The sequence below is a fragment of the Streptopelia decaocto genome, assembly GCF_964273445.1.
Source record: "Streptopelia decaocto genome assembly, chromosome: 1".
In the NCBI taxonomy this organism is placed as follows: Eukaryota; Metazoa; Chordata; class Aves; order Columbiformes; family Columbidae; genus Streptopelia; species Streptopelia decaocto.
The window spans coordinates 147,009,196-147,025,935 of NC_138663.1; the positions used below are offsets into that span (position 1 = coordinate 147,009,196).

General features: G+C 41.8%; 1 protein-coding gene across 1 annotated transcript in view; it reads left to right on the plus strand.

The window, feature by feature from the left end:
• The first annotated feature begins 545 nt into the window (after positions 1-545).
• NCK2 (NCK adaptor protein 2) overlaps positions 546-16,740 on the plus strand; it is an 87,748-nt gene continuing 71,553 nt past the window's right edge. Inside the window, exon 1 of the mRNA XM_082043758.1 lies at positions 546-814. The gene's annotated coding sequence lies outside the window, so the exon portion shown is untranslated. The remainder of the gene's footprint in view (positions 815-16,740) is intronic.

The window sequence follows — 16,740 nt, forward strand, 5'->3', positions numbered from 1 at the left end:
GGCGGCACCGTGTCCCCGGCCCGGCCCCTCGCAACGCCGGGGCGAACCCGCCCCCCGCCCCGGGGCTCTTCCCGCAGCCCGGCCCCGAAGTGCGCGCTCCCCGCGCGCCAATTCCCGTTTCTTTACGCGCTCATCAGTACTTTCCCCGGGTGCTTCCGCTCCCCGCAGTGGAGCGTTAACGGGAGTGCCGAGTCTCCCGGGCCTTGACGGGGCGGGTGTGTGTGTGGGGGGGGCAGTTGTTAAGCTGCTCCCGCCGGGCAGGGCCCCCCTTGCCCCGCCCCCCCGGCCCGGCCCGCAGCCCCGGCAGCGCGCAGGGGAGGGAACCGCCCGGCCCGGCCCTGCCCCGCCTTCCTGCACTGGGGCGGGGGGAGCGGCGGCCCTCCCGGCGGGCGAGGGGGAGTCCGGGGAGCTCCTCCCGCGCGATCCCGGCAGCGGCAGCGGCAGGAAGGGCAGGGCGGGGGCGGGGGCTGTGCCTGTGCCGGGGGGGGGCGGGCGGTTGGCGGGGGAGGGGCCGCCGCCGCTGCCGCCGGGCGCAGCAGGCTGAGGGGAGGCAGGGAGCGGAGCCGCCGCTGCTGAGGGCTGGGGCCTTGGACGCGTCCGGCGCGGAGCGGAGGAGGAGGAAGGGGAAGGGGGGGAGCCAGCCGGCCCCTCTCGGAGGACGCGGCCCGCATCCGCCCGGGGAAGGGCAGAGAGAAGCGGAGGGGGGAGCGAGTGGGCGCCGCCGCCGAGGAGACAAAGAAGCGGAGCCCGCTCGGGCTGGGAGCCTCCCCGCTGCCGTCGCACGCCCCGCTCCCCGCCGGCCGGCCGGCCAGAGGTAAGCGCGGCCGCGGGCGGGACGGGGCTGGGGCTGGGGCTCGCCGTAAACTTGTGGCGGCGGCGGGGGGCGGTGAAAGGGCCGCCGGGGGGGGGCGGGGGGAGGGGCAGGTGTCACCTGGTGGGGGGAGGCCCCGTGGCCGCCCCGGGGGCGGGAGGGCCGGTACCTGCCGGGGGCGGCCTGGGGGGGGGTGGGGGGAGGTGTTTGTGTGCCACGTCCAGCTGGGGGGGTGGGGGGGAAGGTCGGAGGCGGCTCCTCCTCATCCTCCCGAGTTGCTGCTTGCGAGTGTGTGTGACAGCCGCTGCTTTGTGCCGCCCGCCGTCCTGCCGAGGTGGCCCGGGACACCCCTCCCCATCCGCCTCCCTCCCCGTGGGGCTCCGCTCCCGGCCCAGCGGGAGAATGAAGGCGGTGTATCCGTTGGGGGAAGGCGGGCAGTGCCTCCCGGCCGGAGCGCGGCGCAACCGGAAAGTTTCCCGGGCGGGAGCGGCCCCGGTGCCGAGCGCTGCCGGCCCGCGCGGGGACCGGCGGGCGGTCACAGCGGGTTGCGGCCTCCGGAGTCCCCTCCCTCCCCCCCTTCTTGCTGTTTCTCTCTTTTCCATCCCCTGCTTTCGGCTCGGTGAGAGCCGAAGGCGGGGATTTTCTTGTGGAGCGCGGTGCAATTTGACCCGGTCGATGCCAATGTAGGTAAAGGACGTAAAACTAAAAAAAAAAAAAAATAGGTAAAATTACACCTCGTGTACTGATTGCTCAGTAAAGTGCATCCCTGAGTGTTTTGGGAGGAAAATCACTGGAGTATGTAAGTCTTTTCGTCCCGTTTTTAGTTAAAAATATGCCTGCACTGGCAGGCTGGGCAGTGTGGCCCACCCCAGGTAAAAGTTGTCAGATCGGGATTCAGGTTTGTAATTCAGGTCTGACCTGCGACTGGCTGATTGTGAGTACCTCTCCACTCTAGTTCCTATGTTAACATCTCCCACCGTTGTGTTTTTTACAGTGCATGTGGATCTCTGCGTGTATCAGGGTTATTCTGTGAATTACATACAGTGTTTAACTCATACCTGTCTTGTTCTTTTGTTACTTGAAAACTTGAATGCTCACTGAACCTCGGCAAGATTTTAAAGCGTTCTTTAGCTGAACCGCATTTCTTCCCCTTGCTGAGAAGCAATATGTGTTTCTGAGGAACATACTGCTACTGTTCTAGCAGCTCTACATAGGAGCATTAGACTTCTCTTTCATGAAAAACGGTAGTTGCCTTTGTAGAAACACATTTTCATGGCCTAACCGTGAGTGGTTTGTATCATCAAGAGTTTGGACTGGAAACTTAATATAGGGGAATTTTAAAAGGCTCGCTGAGTAGGAACTTATGAAGTATTTCTGTTTGAAAGTACTTGTTTTGCCATTGTTATTTAGGAATCTGAAGCAGTCAGCACCACATAGATGATCTTAATGGTACCGTGTTTTCTTTTTTTTTGGGTCTATAACTTCTAAAGTAAAATAATGTTTCTTTCTAGAAATAGTGATTTCACAACTCTGGAAATGGAAATCCTCTGTCTGACCCCAGTCAGTTTAAGCAGTTAAGCAGATTGCTTTGTCTTCATAACTGACTTGCTTCTTGAGACTTTGACAGGAGATGTTACTTTTGGGAACAGTGAATAAATGTGGAGATAGAAGGCACCTGTACCACAAAGATCAGGACTGTAATTATCAAACACTTTTATATAGGCCATGAAACAGATACAGACTCGTTACGGTGTTAGCTCTCATTGCTGTCGTTCTGTCATTGCGATATTAGCTGTTGTGTTGGCCTTTTACTTCTACCGGATGATGTTTCCGTTTGCTGTTGTGATACGATGATACACAAAATCTTTTGCTATATTTTTCCAAATCCAACAGCAGACTTAGTCCTTGATTGTCTGGATTTTTATTACATCCTTGCTACTGAATATATGATAAATTCAAAACTTCAGCCTTTGGCTTCTTACTACAGTGAAAGGGAAGTTTCTTTCTCCCCTTCCTCTCTTCTGTATTTTCCTGTGGGAGCGTAAGAAAATATATTTGCTCTTATGTGTCACCTCGCATCTCCTGTCAGCTAAAGAAAAGGGACAAGGTCAGCAGCATCTGCTTCTTTTCCAGTCTTTGTTTTCTGTACCGTGTGTTGCTGTTGGCATGTTACTCCTTTACGGTGCTCGTGGCTTTCCTCAGTAGAAACAATAGCAGTAGCAACTCAAAAAGTGATGCCCAGATAGCTTTGTTTGCTGGTCAAGGTCTTCAGCAGAAGCAAAGCTACCTGGAGTGTTTTTTCATGCTTCTTGAGCATAAAAGCTGCTTCCAGGCTCATGGAGACAGGTGCTGTATCAATTTACATGCTGCAGGTTTGAAATCAAAACCAAGGCATCTTTGAATCCGAAGCGTATGTTCTAGAAAGTGTTTCCTGTTTGCATGGAAGGACCCGGGTTTCTAAGCCGTGGGTATTCCCCCCCCCATCCCCCGCCTCTGTGCTTTGAGGAAGAGGGAGTGCTGGTGGGGAATTATTTAGAGATGTCTGAAGGAGTTTTTAGGTATCTGAAAACTTGTCTGTGAGACCTGAGACCAGATGCTGCTGTGTTTCGGTCGGTTGAGTCAGACCTGGGTTGAGGTGCTGGGCGCTTGTCGCCAGACACCCCGCTCCCCTGAAATAGGTCATCTGGCATGTTCAAGAGACAGAGGGTTGAGGCGCTCTGCAGGAAAGCTGCTTTCTACTTCTACCGAAATCACAAACTTAAAGGCAATATGCTTTATCCTTGTATTTACTAGGTGTACAGAAATGTCACAGACAGTAGTTTCCACTGAGGGAAAGCCAAGAATCCTTATTAGTTCCTGGAGCGGAAGACCTTCAGAGAAAAGCGGGATGGTGTTTGTAATGTGGGAATTAGCATTGTTTGTTCCTCCTAAAGCATATAAGTGGGGCCTGCGCTGTTCTTTTAGCCAGTGCACCATAGTCCAGTCTTCCGAAAAATGTACTACGTTAGAGTTCCTGCTGACTTAGACCTTTTGAAAAATGACTTTACTGTTTGTTTTCTTTGCAAATTTATGAATGTTGGCCCAACTGTCCTAAGCTCATTTCTGTTTTAGATAGTTCCATTTAAATTATTCTTGCAGATTCAATTAGGCCCATTAGTTTCCTCATAATAACATAGACATCGATGTTCTGCCCAATTAAACTGTTGCTCTGTTCAGTGGTGGGTAAAGTAATTCTTTCAAGTGTTAAGTGTTTTTTTTTTTTCTTGGAATAATCTTTTTTTCCCCATCGTAAGGATTCTTAATTGTTTCATAAATGCTAATGAAATGAGTAAATTGGAAGTGCACTGAAATATGAAATATATATTTTTATATTCCCTTAAATATATGTGACACAACAAATGAAATTGTTTCTCACCATTAACAAAATGAGTTCATATTTTGAACCCAGCATAAGTAACTTTGTGTGCAGTGCGGTGGCCTAGCAGTGAATGTTTTTAAGCTTTAGTAGAGTATTGTAAATTTTAAGAATTCAGGTGGAATAAATCTTGATTAAAGAATAGCAACCTGTTGCATTTTAAATTATTTCAGCTATGCACAATAACCCCATGTCAGTAAAGTTTTAGAAATGCTTGTGCTGAGAAAACCGTCTCTTGGAGTGGTAGCTCAGACATGCTGGTATAGCCAGTATTTGTTCATAGCTATAGAAACAAACTGGATGGCTTAGAGGCTTTTTTCCTCTATGTTTGTTGTGCTGAGTTTGGTCCGGGTCTCATTAACAAATATCAATATGGTGACATGTAACTAATATTGCTTATTCCGTGAAGCAGACATGGGGTGAACATGCCGTGTCTCTTGGTAAATGCCTGAATTTTCCAAAATGTTGCTTCTCTCTTACAAACATGACAAAATGCAGACAGAATGCAATACTGGTATGTTTTTAATCTAGGTTGAAGAAACCTGATCCAGTTTTCCTCAACCCAATTATTGTTTTCAGAGCACACACAACTGTAGAAATAGGTGTAAAACAGGTAGTGACATATACTGCAGATAGAGTGTAGCTGAAATTTTATTAGACAAAACCTGGTATAGTTAGTATGTTTACAAGATTAGGTAGTAAACTTCTGAGGCAACTTCCTTTTTTTTTTTTTTTAATCAAATGAAATATAAACTTTGTTTCTGATAAGTTTTTTAATTAAAAAAAAAAAAAAGTAAGTTAGATGGTACCTCATTACCATCGTGTTTCAGCAGGTTGTGGTGTTCTGATGGGTAGAGCACATTCTCCTTCTTTGTCTTCAGCAGGTACCTAACCTGTGGTCTTGGAAGCCACATGGGTGGCATTTGCTGTGCCAGGGCTGGAGAGTTTAGCCAAAGTGGGTCAATAGCCAAAAATAAATGAGGAGGCCCTGAGATTATTACTTATTGGAAAGGCAGATTTTGGCCTTCTGAGCCATGTGAAGTTTCTGAGTTCTAGAAATGATCCGAGGATTTGTGTGGGCCTTAATAAGGAGAAGTGACAGGGGTGTGACAGCGGATACCGAAGTTTTAGTGGGAGGTGAGGGGCTGTGGATGGTTTTCCTGACACAGGTGAACTGGTCATGTCCTCTTATGGGATGAGAAGCTGCTTTTTGCTGGGTCCTCTCTCTGGGCTTTCTTCTGCTGCAGGTTATGCTGGATCAGCTCTGTGCAAATACAGCGGAGCCGTCAGACCCCGCAGGAGGGTGGGAGGAGGGTTAGCAAAAGCAGGTGCTTTCTGCTCATGCTGGGGTGAGATCCTGGGGTCTGCCAGCAGTGCAGCTTTAAAAGAAAATGCTCTTCATTTTTAAGAAAATAAAAGTAAGCTGTTTAAAAGTATTAGTCAGTTGCTTTTCTGATTTAGCTACATTTTCCTTATTTGTATTATTTTAAAAATCAATCATTAAGCACTGTGTTAGAACCTTTCTTTCAAAATGAGAATAGATCCTGGCAGAGTGGGAAGGTTTAGAAAGGAATTGTGGTGTTCATTAAGCATACAAACTATAAGTTAAATAAATTCGAATTTTCTAACTTGGTTCTTCTTGTCAAATTTAAGTTGTCTGGAATAATCTTTTTTTTGTATACTAGTTACATTTTTAGTTAACTATGTAGTAGAATAAAGCATTTAATGAGTAATCCCTGTACAGGTTTAGGAGAGAAGTGGAACACTAAATCCTGTTAAAACTTACACCAATTTAACTCTCCATATGTAGAGTATTACTCCAAATTTCTTTAGGGCATTCTGGACTAACGGAACATTTCAAGGAGCAGAAATAAATTAAGCCTCCTGTTTAGCAAACCCTGGCACTGGTACCGGAGTAGAGGAGTCCCAGTCATCGATCGGGCTGACCTCTTGGTTTTAATGCAATAGGAGCTCCCTCAGCACAGCATGGCTGTGAGGTTTTTCCATACAATAGCAGCGTATTCATCACGCTTCATTTCTCCCGCAATCCATCGTGTGTTGGACTTGGCTCCCAGTGGCATCCTGGGCTACTGCTGTTCCAAGGGAGTTGACTTCGTAGTTGACATTCTCATGATGTTTTGGATGACGACAAAATATTTTTCAATCTTTTAATGCAGAAGGAGAGATACGTGGCTGTATGATATGTTCTCGGGCTGCATTTTGATAGCTGTCATGGCACCAAATCACATGTTCATTTCCCTGAATGGATGGTGTCCCTCCAGACACACACAGAGTGTTATCAGATTTGATAGATCTTGAATGACGACATGTCAAGGATTCTGCATTCCACCGCGGGAGACTTGAGCTGCTGCAGATACCCGCTGCCACCTGGCTTAGCAAAACTCACTGCAGGCTTTTTGTTTTGGTTTTGAGTTTGGGTGGAAAAACAAGTGCCCTTTGAGTTTTTGTTTGTTCTTATTTAAATAGATATAGTGTTTGTTGAAAAATCAATTGGTAATTATAGATGGAAAGTTTGTTTGCTAGATTAGCAAAAAAAAAAAAAAAACAAAAAAGGTAGTCGGACTTCATCCAGTGACTTTAAAGATGTGTATGTTTCAGATGCTTTCAGTAGGAACTTCAAAACCAGAAGAACAAGTGTTGAGTATATTTTAAGCTGGAAGTGGGCACTTTATTCACTGTTTTTTCATTTTGTGGTAGTGCTGTCGGTCAGTGATGATACCAAACACGTCATGTTAGTTCCGCTGTAGAGGGCAGGGACGGGAGCAGACACCCGTGTAGATGGGCTGCAAATGGGCAGTGGCACAGATGGTTTGTTTGACTTATTTTTAGCCTTGGTTGTTGTTTATTCATAAAGTTGCAGTTTCAGTTGGACAGCTGTTTCTGGTTTAACCAGACAGCAGAAGTCCTGTAAAGTGGGATAGAAACCTGTAAATACTGATTTTTGTGTGTTTAGTGTGGCAATGTTGTTCTGGATTACAGCCCTTCAGTATCTAGTGCTCTGGTAACTTACGTGAGTGGTGTTGCATTTATTTAATTGCTTTGAGTTGTGAATTATTTTTGTTAGCAATACTGTCTGGCTATACCTACAACATAAGTGAATTAAAAACCGGTACCATTTAGCTGCTGGAAGAAAAGGTCCCATGTTTGTGTCTTTAATTAGTCTTCCCTACCAGAACTTGTTGAAATCCTGCAGACATAGCAACTCTGGAAATGAAAGTTACGACATAGCATTTTTCCCAGTGAGTATTGAAAATTTGTAAAAGTCCCTGCTATTTTTGCAGCTTTTTGGTTTTAATTAAGAATATTTTTGTTCCCATTATAAAAGAAATTTGCTACAGTGTATCTTGCTTATATGTGTTCTCATTTAATCATTGCATGTTGAATACAGAAATATGTAGATAGCATTTATAGGTATAAAGACATACATTTTTACATCAAAAAAGAGTGTAAGCCATTTAGAGTATAAACAAATGGAGCTTCACCTTTCCTGCCTTTCAGAAAAAAAAAAAGATGAAAAAAAAACTTGATAAATTTATTTCCTTCACATTTTCAGGTCTATAGGCAGTCTTTCTGCTAGTGCTGTAGGGATAATAAAGAAATAATTATATTGTGAACTATTTATAAATTCACACTGTTTTGAAATCCATTTAATTCAAATAAAGAAATAAACTAATGCCAATATACCAAATAATTAATGCGATAATGAAGGATCTACATTCCACTTGACACTGAATGACTTATGTTCCGTTACATCGAAAGACTTAAGTCATTTTGAGCATTCAGTATTAAAAATCTAGTTCATGAATATTAGAAATTTAATCAGATATCTCAGAGAGGACTGTGGATTGCATTGGGTTTAAACATGGGTAATAATAAAGCTTGTGTTTAGCACAAGTATCAAAATATGACACATCATTTTTATGAGCTCTGAGGCTCTTAAGGGATGCATGGGGAATCATAATGAACTGAAATATTGTAGACCTTCTGTGACAGAAAACTATTAAAGTCTGCGTAATGTTGTTATTGTGGCAATGTCTGTCTTCTGCTGTTAGTCTGGTCTTGTAATACTGATGGTTGTATTCCTTAAGGATCCTTCCTGGCTTTGCCGATGGGAGATCCTGGATGTTTATTTTGTTCAGATATTCCCTTTGCCTCTCTGGAATGTCAGTAAGATGCAACATCGTGGCTTTGCCAAAATGTTCATTCTTTGTTTTATATCCCAACTTTTCTTGCTGTTGGCCTGTGAAAATGCAAGCATATGCTTAATAGTGCTAGTGGTCCTGTTGGAATTAACGTATCTTATTTACAAAACATGAAGCTGAGCCATAATTATATCTTTTTCAATACAAGAACCACAGTTACATTGCAGGTTAACTCTTTTACTTACACATTCTTTAACTCGTCACAACACGTATGTTAAATTACATGTTGAACTTCTGCCTGCAATGTCACATAGCCAGCCTATTTTTCCAGACAGACTTTACACCTACACGTTGTGTATTACATACCTATACATTGTGTATTACATTATCAGCAGTCCCATAAAGTCAGTGGGACTGTGAGGAGTTTAGTGTTGCTTAATGAATGATAGTGCTGTGATGTTAACGAACAGGAGTGGATCAAGCTGTGCTTGATATAATGCCTGCTTAAGTTGATGGAAAAAGGAAGCTAGTTCCTCATGGGGAAAACAACAAAGAATGGTTTAGTTTCATGTTTAATTTTATAATTGGAAACCTAGAATTTAAAACAGAAAACCAGGACAGTATGAAAGCAGAAAAAAGGGAAAATTAAAATGTGATGCAAGAAAAGCCCTTAAATGCATGGAAGGCTATTATGTCTGTTTTGGAGGAATCGAGGTTCAAAGATAAGTATATTAGTGAAGATCACTGAAATAAACAATTTTTAAAACTCTTTCCCCCATGTTTTGACTGTAATACATTGTTTAATGGTGCAACTACTAGACTTAGTTTCAGTCTTCTATGATAAAAGTCTGTTCAGCTTGCCCTTGTGATTTTATCTTTTCTTTGATTTTTTTTCTTCTTTCTGAATGGGTAATTTTAGCGGTTAAGTAGTTGGTCATTTGGCTTCCTTTGAGATAATATAAGTGACATATTTGTGGTTAAAAGAAGATACCAGACATAACTGCAATCTGAATTAATGGACGTTGCCTTACTCTTGTTCAGTAATGGCATACATACCATTACTGAGTGTACATAGCATTAGAAGCAGCTTGATATTCACTAGATTATACTGTGCTTGATAAGCAGGTAGTAAAATTTTCAATGTTTCATTCTTCAAAGATAGCAATCCTGAGTCTGTTAGTGAGTCATGAACGCTGGTGAGTCAAGGTGGAGTTATGCTAGAGAGAAGATAAATTTTCTGATGGTTGAGGTAGAGCACCTGTTGCTGTATTATCAAGTCGCTTTACAGCAAAATCTAGACCATAGATCAGCAAGATAATCATCAACTAACTTGTGATTGTAAGGCCTTTTTCTTGCTGATTGTGTAGAGAACAGCTTGGCATTGCTAATTCCAGGTGCATTTGGCAGTTTGGAAATTGTTTTTCAGTACATGAACAGAATGTTTGGCAAAGGAGCTGCTGAGGATGAGCGATGAGGGAAGGGCTGCACGTCCCCCAGTCTCCCGTGCTCCATGGCTGCCTGGGAGGTGGTGGTAAAAGTGCAGGGCAGGGCTCGCAAACCACGAGCAGCCCCGAACCCAAGAAAATGAAATGCAGTGTCAAGCAGCTTCACTGTCCTATTTTCATGGGATCGGCTTTTTGGACATGAGGGGTATACCCAGCTTGCAAGCTGCCACGCCTGGTCTTACACAGCTGGATGTTAATCAGTTGTTTAAATTGCCAACACCGTCCTTCTAAACTGTGGTGCCTACTAGATGTAAGAAAAGCCCAACAAACCCAGTAACAATCAAAACCTCAAACCCAACAAGAATACTTGCACCTATTATCAATATAGTTCATAGTTTCCACAGCTGTGTAGATGCACTCTTAGATTTTTCTTAGGGAAATACTGTTTTATTTTACATAGTTTCTAAATGTTTGATCTTCATTTTAAAAAACTGTAGTTTAGTTGGTGCATACGGTCATTGTTGTGTTATGTAAACAGATGGTGATCACCTCTGTTTTGTGGCTTTTTAGTCTTTTTCCTCCTCCTTTTCCATTTTGCAGTGTTTTGTACATAGTTAGGACTGGGAATAGCCTTGATTGTGAGCAGATATGTTTTTGTGTTGTCTTTAATCCATTCATATGGCAGAATATTTTAGCAAATTAAAAAAAAAAGTTAGGTAAAGCTAAGAAACCCTGTATCCTGTCTAACAAGATTATAATTGTTTAGGAATAAAAAGAGCAAGATTTGACAGAAACACTGCAGTTAAAAGCGATGTTGGAAAATACAGTTGATGAAGTTTCTGAAATGAAGTCAGATTATCCACACTTTTGAGCCCTCACATATAACATTTCTGTATAATTGTTTTAAACTTTCTTCTTCCACGAACATGTTCTGGTGTTTTTCTAGGGTATTGGGACAGGCTTCCACATGTTTCATTCAATAACTGTCACTAAACAAAAAGAAGCATTTTCACATCGAGAAAAGTTGTGAATGTTTTATGCTGTTTTTGTATCATTTTCAGTGCAATTGTCTTAAAATAATGTAAATTTTCAGAAGGCTAAAATGAATGCTGTGGTATGGAAGAGCCCTGTGGAGATGTGTTCTTGCAGCTGCTGTGTGAGTGATCATCAGATGTCATCTCGAATCATTCAGCCCTTTGCTCTAACCCCTCTTTCTAAGCATCCGAATCCACCTGCTTCCCCTATCTCCCTTCTCCTCCCTTTGCAGTACCAGGGGGGCACTGGTCATTGCTGTAGAAATTCTCATCTTCTGATTGATTCACTTTTTTTCCAAGCGACTCAGAGGCTGTCAGGTAGCTGAATGGCATCCAGCTGTTACTGAGCCCCTTGTCTAACAGTCTGCTGTTCAAGTTGCTGTGGAGGCTATTGCTCGGGTGTTCCTCTTGTCCAGTGAGTCTTTCCATTAATTTAACAGCTGTGAATAGGATTTGGATGAAGATATTTTTTTTCTTGTTTTGTTAGCTTGCTATTCTAAGCATGTAGTTGCACACCAGTCACAGAAATGAGGTTATCTGCTTGCCTGTTTGCTCAGGCTGGGTGTGAGTACCTGGTGCTTTACAGGTTATTCTGTTGAATATCATGTTCATTTTCTACCTACATGTGTATATGCCTGCAACCTGGTATTTGGGACAGGTTCATTAAATCCGAACGGAATATATTAATATTGCTGTGGTCCAAATTGGGGTAGGATTTACCAGCATGAGCTGGCTTTGGACTCAAATGAATTGTATAAAAATAACTCTGTACTTTTCTTCCCTATGCAGCATCCTTGTTCTGCTTGTCAGCTCTTTATCATGGGAGAGGGAGAGCTGCCTTAGTGAGAGTTGTGTGATAATGAGGTCCAGTGCTGGATCTCAGTGTGATAGGACATTGGGGGAATGGCAGAAGCAGTATTACTTAAATTTTCTATTTTCCAATAGTTAGATATACTCTTTTTAGTAGTATTCCTCCAGATTGTTGCTATTATGAGAAGTCTCTGTCTTGTACTCAAATGTAGCTTGAGGTTTCCAGCTCGTAGATGTGCTGTACTGTACTTAGTGACAGTTGCTGATTCTGTAGATTCTGATTCTGAAACTTAGATTTCTAAGGCTAGGTAAAGGAAAGGGAGTTGGTGAATAGAAATCATGAGTTTAAAGAGAGTTACAGCTAGTGGCATTATGGATGTAGATAGCTTTTTTTTAAAAAAAAAAAAAAAAAAGTTTACTTTGGGCATACTTACAAGATTGTTTATTAAAGTTGCTTCTTTGTGCCTACCAGCTTTCGCTGCAAAGTGGATATAATGCAGGTTGCTGAGTCATTGACCCTTGTAAGCAACAATTTATTTATCTGCAGCTTGTTTAGCTTCATACCAAGAAGCAGTAGAAAAGTGATTTTTATATAAAATTACTAGGTGAATAAACTTGTTCACGAACGAAGTGCTTTAATTTTTCTCTGGTACGTCTAATTTTTTACCATTATGTGAGGACTTACAGAATGTGCTCAGCTGAGATTGATCACTGGTGTGTGAAATGACCAAATTATAACAATGGAGGGTTTTCTGAGGTGGGTAATATATTTTCATATGTAGCTTCTAGCAATGAGTTTAATGCACTGAAGGCCACATTTTCAATGCTTCTGTTATTGAAATGTAGTGCTCTGATCGTTTTTCTGCTGAACTTCAATTTAGAGCTTCATCTGGAAAACATCCACGGAAAAAAGCATCAAAGCAAAATAATAAGAATTGCCTGGGAATGCAAGAAGATCTTTAAGTATAAAATTAAAATATGCAGCGAGAGCTTAAAATAGTGCATAGAACACCTTAAAGGCGAAATCTGTAAGTAAGAAAGGAAAATAACTTTACTGGCACGTACCTTGAAGTTGTAATAGTTTGCTAACCCCGGGTACAGGAAGTAAACTTTTACATTCTTACTGTTCTTTGCTTAATTTCCCATCTTTAATCTTTTGGCTTTGCTTCAGCTGAAGGATTGTTACCATTTTAATTATAGATCCCCAAGGATTATATTCCTTATGTTACTACCTGTAAAGCTCTGGTTTGGTCCTCTGTTCAAGTTCAAAGCCGTCAGGTGAACTCTTCCAAATATTTAATCAACCGAGTTATGATACTCAAGCCACTTACGAATATGTTTAGTTAACTTTTCCGAGTCTTAGATTTGGGACTTTGGCAAGAAAAGCACATCTGCGAAGAAAAAAACTGTGATTAAAATAAGTGCATGCATAGTTGAGAATCAGTTCTGCATTTTATTTGTCACAAGGTGAGAACTGCTATTCTAGTACTTTTGTCTGTCTACAATAGCTCTTCTAGGTGCCAGTGTAGTAAGCACTGTGGGAAGATGACAGGGTGTGTGTAACTTGAACAGCTGAAGACTTTTCTGTTTTCTAGACCTACAATTAAGAATATGGCAAAAAGTTAAATTTCAAACTGATTTTATTGTAAGGATAATTAAGGAAGAAATTTCTTCTGTGTTGCCCAGGAACTTAGATCAGGCTGAAGTCATTCCCTCCTTTAGGCTTTCCATGTGGGATTTTCCATTCTTTGCAGCAAGTCTGGACCTGTCGCATGCAAACTTGGGTTCTTCTTGAATTGTTCTGACAGCATCAACAGGTGGTTTCAATGCAACCAGCAAAACATATAGAAAGTTATGTAAAGTTCTGAATTTCTAGGGGTTTTTTTGTGTTTATTCTGATTTTCAATGAATCTTAATGTTCAGGAAATTTAGCATACTTTATTTGGCTGCTGGGCACAGTAATATTTTGCTGTTGCATGTGAAAGCAGCTTTTCATCCCACCCACAAGCTCAGTACACCTAAAAAGCCCAAGTGTTGGCTGTGAGGGGATCTGCTCATCAACCTAGTCTTTAGCAGACATGGGGATTTTCTTCACCTATTTTATTACAGAGGACTTTTCTGCTTACTTTAGCTCCTATACTGTCTTTACAACTCAGCCCACACGTTTTTCTTGCTTTTCTGGGAATAGCTTCTCTAGACAGCAACACCAGCGCCTGGCAGCTCTGTGCTTGTTACGCCTGGGGAAAAAGCTCTGGTTTTCTCCAAGCCCACTGCCTCTAGCAGCTATGAGCAGATACGGTGTCGTCATTAGGAGATGTGAGTGGCAGATGTGTGGTAGTCTTGTCTCTGGATGGCTGAAACACTCATCAGTTGAAGCAACTGAATGGATCCTGGTCTTGGATGAACATGATTGATTAGTAGAGTAGAACAATGTCTGTACTGTGTTAAATATCCCAGTTTTTTTAGGTGCTTGCAAGTGTTCTCTTCCAGTTAGGGTAGAAATGCTCTTGATTTTCTATCTTATACATAGAAACTCCACAGCACATCTAGATTAGACTCTGATTACAGAATCACTTGCACCTTTTTGCAGTCCTTCCGGTCACCTCCCCATCCTGGATAAATTGTGTACATACACTGTTTTCAAAACAATTTTTGCTATGGAATATGAACACAGGAAGTTCTTCAGAGACTGGGATCCACCCAGTGTGTGTGTTTCAAAACAAAGTATCACCGCCAAAGCAGTTCTTGTCAACAGATTTATTATTTGGTGTTAATTTTCATCCTTGGGGTAAAACGATGTGTGCTAAGATAACTTAGTTTCAAGAGGTAACATGAGGAGAATAGAGAGGAAGGTAACACTGAGTGTGCCAGCAAAATGCTTCTCTGTTTCTCTGTGGCTGTGTTGGAAAATACCATGATCAGTGATTCCAGCCTTGAGGGAGGAAAGCAAGAAGGAAGGTCATTCCCGTAATTTGATTGCTGCTTGCTAATCTGCGTTTTCTTTTTTAGAAAAAGAAAAAGCATCATTTCATCACAGATTGCAAATAGTGGAAAGCAGACGTCCCTGGAAAGTAGAAATTGTAGTAGAAGGATGAATTAGTTCCCATCTACCTACAGCACAGGACTTACTCATTTTGGTATCAGCAAGATGTTCAGCTCTGACAATTTTTTTTAATCTCACTCTTAATTTGCTGAGTTTGGAGACTGTGTGATTATTTCAGCCAGCAGGAGAGCCTTATTTATTTTTCAGGTTAGAAAAAAGTAAATCTCTTGCTAATTGTTCTGTTATTTTTTTGAATGTTACTTCATAATGTGCACCATTAAACTCTGTATGCAGGAATGGGAAGAAGTAATTATTTGTTCTTCAGTTGGTTCACACTGAAATAGCCATAAAACTCTTGATCCTGATTCTCTGCTGTTTTGCAGCTTATAAATCATTTACTTTGTGCTCCAGAGGCGGTGCGTTTGTATGAGTCTAGTATTGATGTTGATGTATTATTTCTACTTCAGTCTCACTTAAGGCAAGTGTAAATAACTTTACAGAGTTGCAAAACAGTAGGGAAATGAGCCTCCATAAGCTCAGGCATCAGATTTATTTTCTGGGGCAAATGAAGAGGTTGTTTGAAGCCTGATCAAAGCCCAGGCTCTCCAGTTATGTGTAGTATAAAGTTGGTGGCTTTTGAGCAGAATCTGTTGGCTTTGGGAGTTTTTTAATTTATTGGGGCTTTATATCTCAGGAACCCATATTCAACATATTTCTGGAAATGACAAATGCACTGCCATATGGAACGCCAGATTTCAAGCCGCTCAGAGGTGCATGTGTGAATTTTAGAGTGCCTGGAAGAAATGAATGAAAACCACATTCTCAATTTTATCTGTTGCTGAGCTCTGTAGGCAGAGGAGGGGGGAAGCTTTGAAGTAAATTCTGCTGGAGGGATCACATGCTTATTTCTGAGCCGCTGTCCTAATGCGGCAAGGTGTAGATGTAATTTATGTTTCAAACTATGCACTAATTTCAGCAGGACTGTTGGTCTCTGTGCTGCAGTGTTTATTCTGGAAGATGCTAAGAAATACAGAACATCCTTTTGCTACTGGCAACTTTGTTATCTTGTTCAATCATTCATATCCAACCCTTTTTGTGCCTAAACTTCTCTTTCAGGCTTTAATGCCTGAACTTAATTCTTACATATTGTTGAACTGTTACTTTTATATATGCCATGTCTCCTTAAAAGGTTTTTTATTGATTGTACTTCATGAGTAGATTTTTTTTTAAAGCTTTTGTTGTTTAGTAAAAGCTGAGAAAGCATTACTGGAGATATTTGTACCAGGGTTATTTTTAATTCTGGAGAATATGAAAACTTTTTAAATGCAGAAAAGATGTTTGGGGATTTTGTGTCAGGTTTTGGTTAGAAAAAACATCTTGTGAAGGGTGAACTATTAAGATTAGTTGTGTTTGTGTAAGCTTACACAAATTCTGTGCATTTTCTTCAGAATCAAAGAATGAATTTTGAAGTTTTCTTTATATAGAAAGGTGGAGGAACTTACTTGTGACATACATAATTTGAATTATTAGTATTTTGCTACAGTAGTTGCTTAGCTGGTAGAATTGTTGAAATTAATTCTGTCTTCCTGTAGCAATAAGAGAGAGTTCACAAGGGAAATCATGTTAGTCTACTAAATCCTTTCCCCAATTTTTTCTTTTAAAAAGCGCTGTACCTTGTTACAGTAATTGTTCATAACCGCTTCCAACCCCCAGTCCTTATGCTCTTTGATTTGTGTGAAACCCCAAGGCTTTTCATGAGATCGTTTCCCCCATGTTAGATCATCTCCATAGTTCACTTGAACTTGCCATGTACCAGTTAATTGGTGTTTCTGACCTCGAATGAAAGCCTGTGTTGTGCACTCGCTCCAGTTGCAATAAAGCTGTGACAGCGGATGGATGGTATTCTGTGATGTAAAGCAACGGTTTTACATGTGGTTATAATTACCAACAATTCTGGTGTTCTTAGTCACGCAGCCTTCTGGTGGAAAAATGTTCTCCTTTCTCCTGGAAAATACTGAT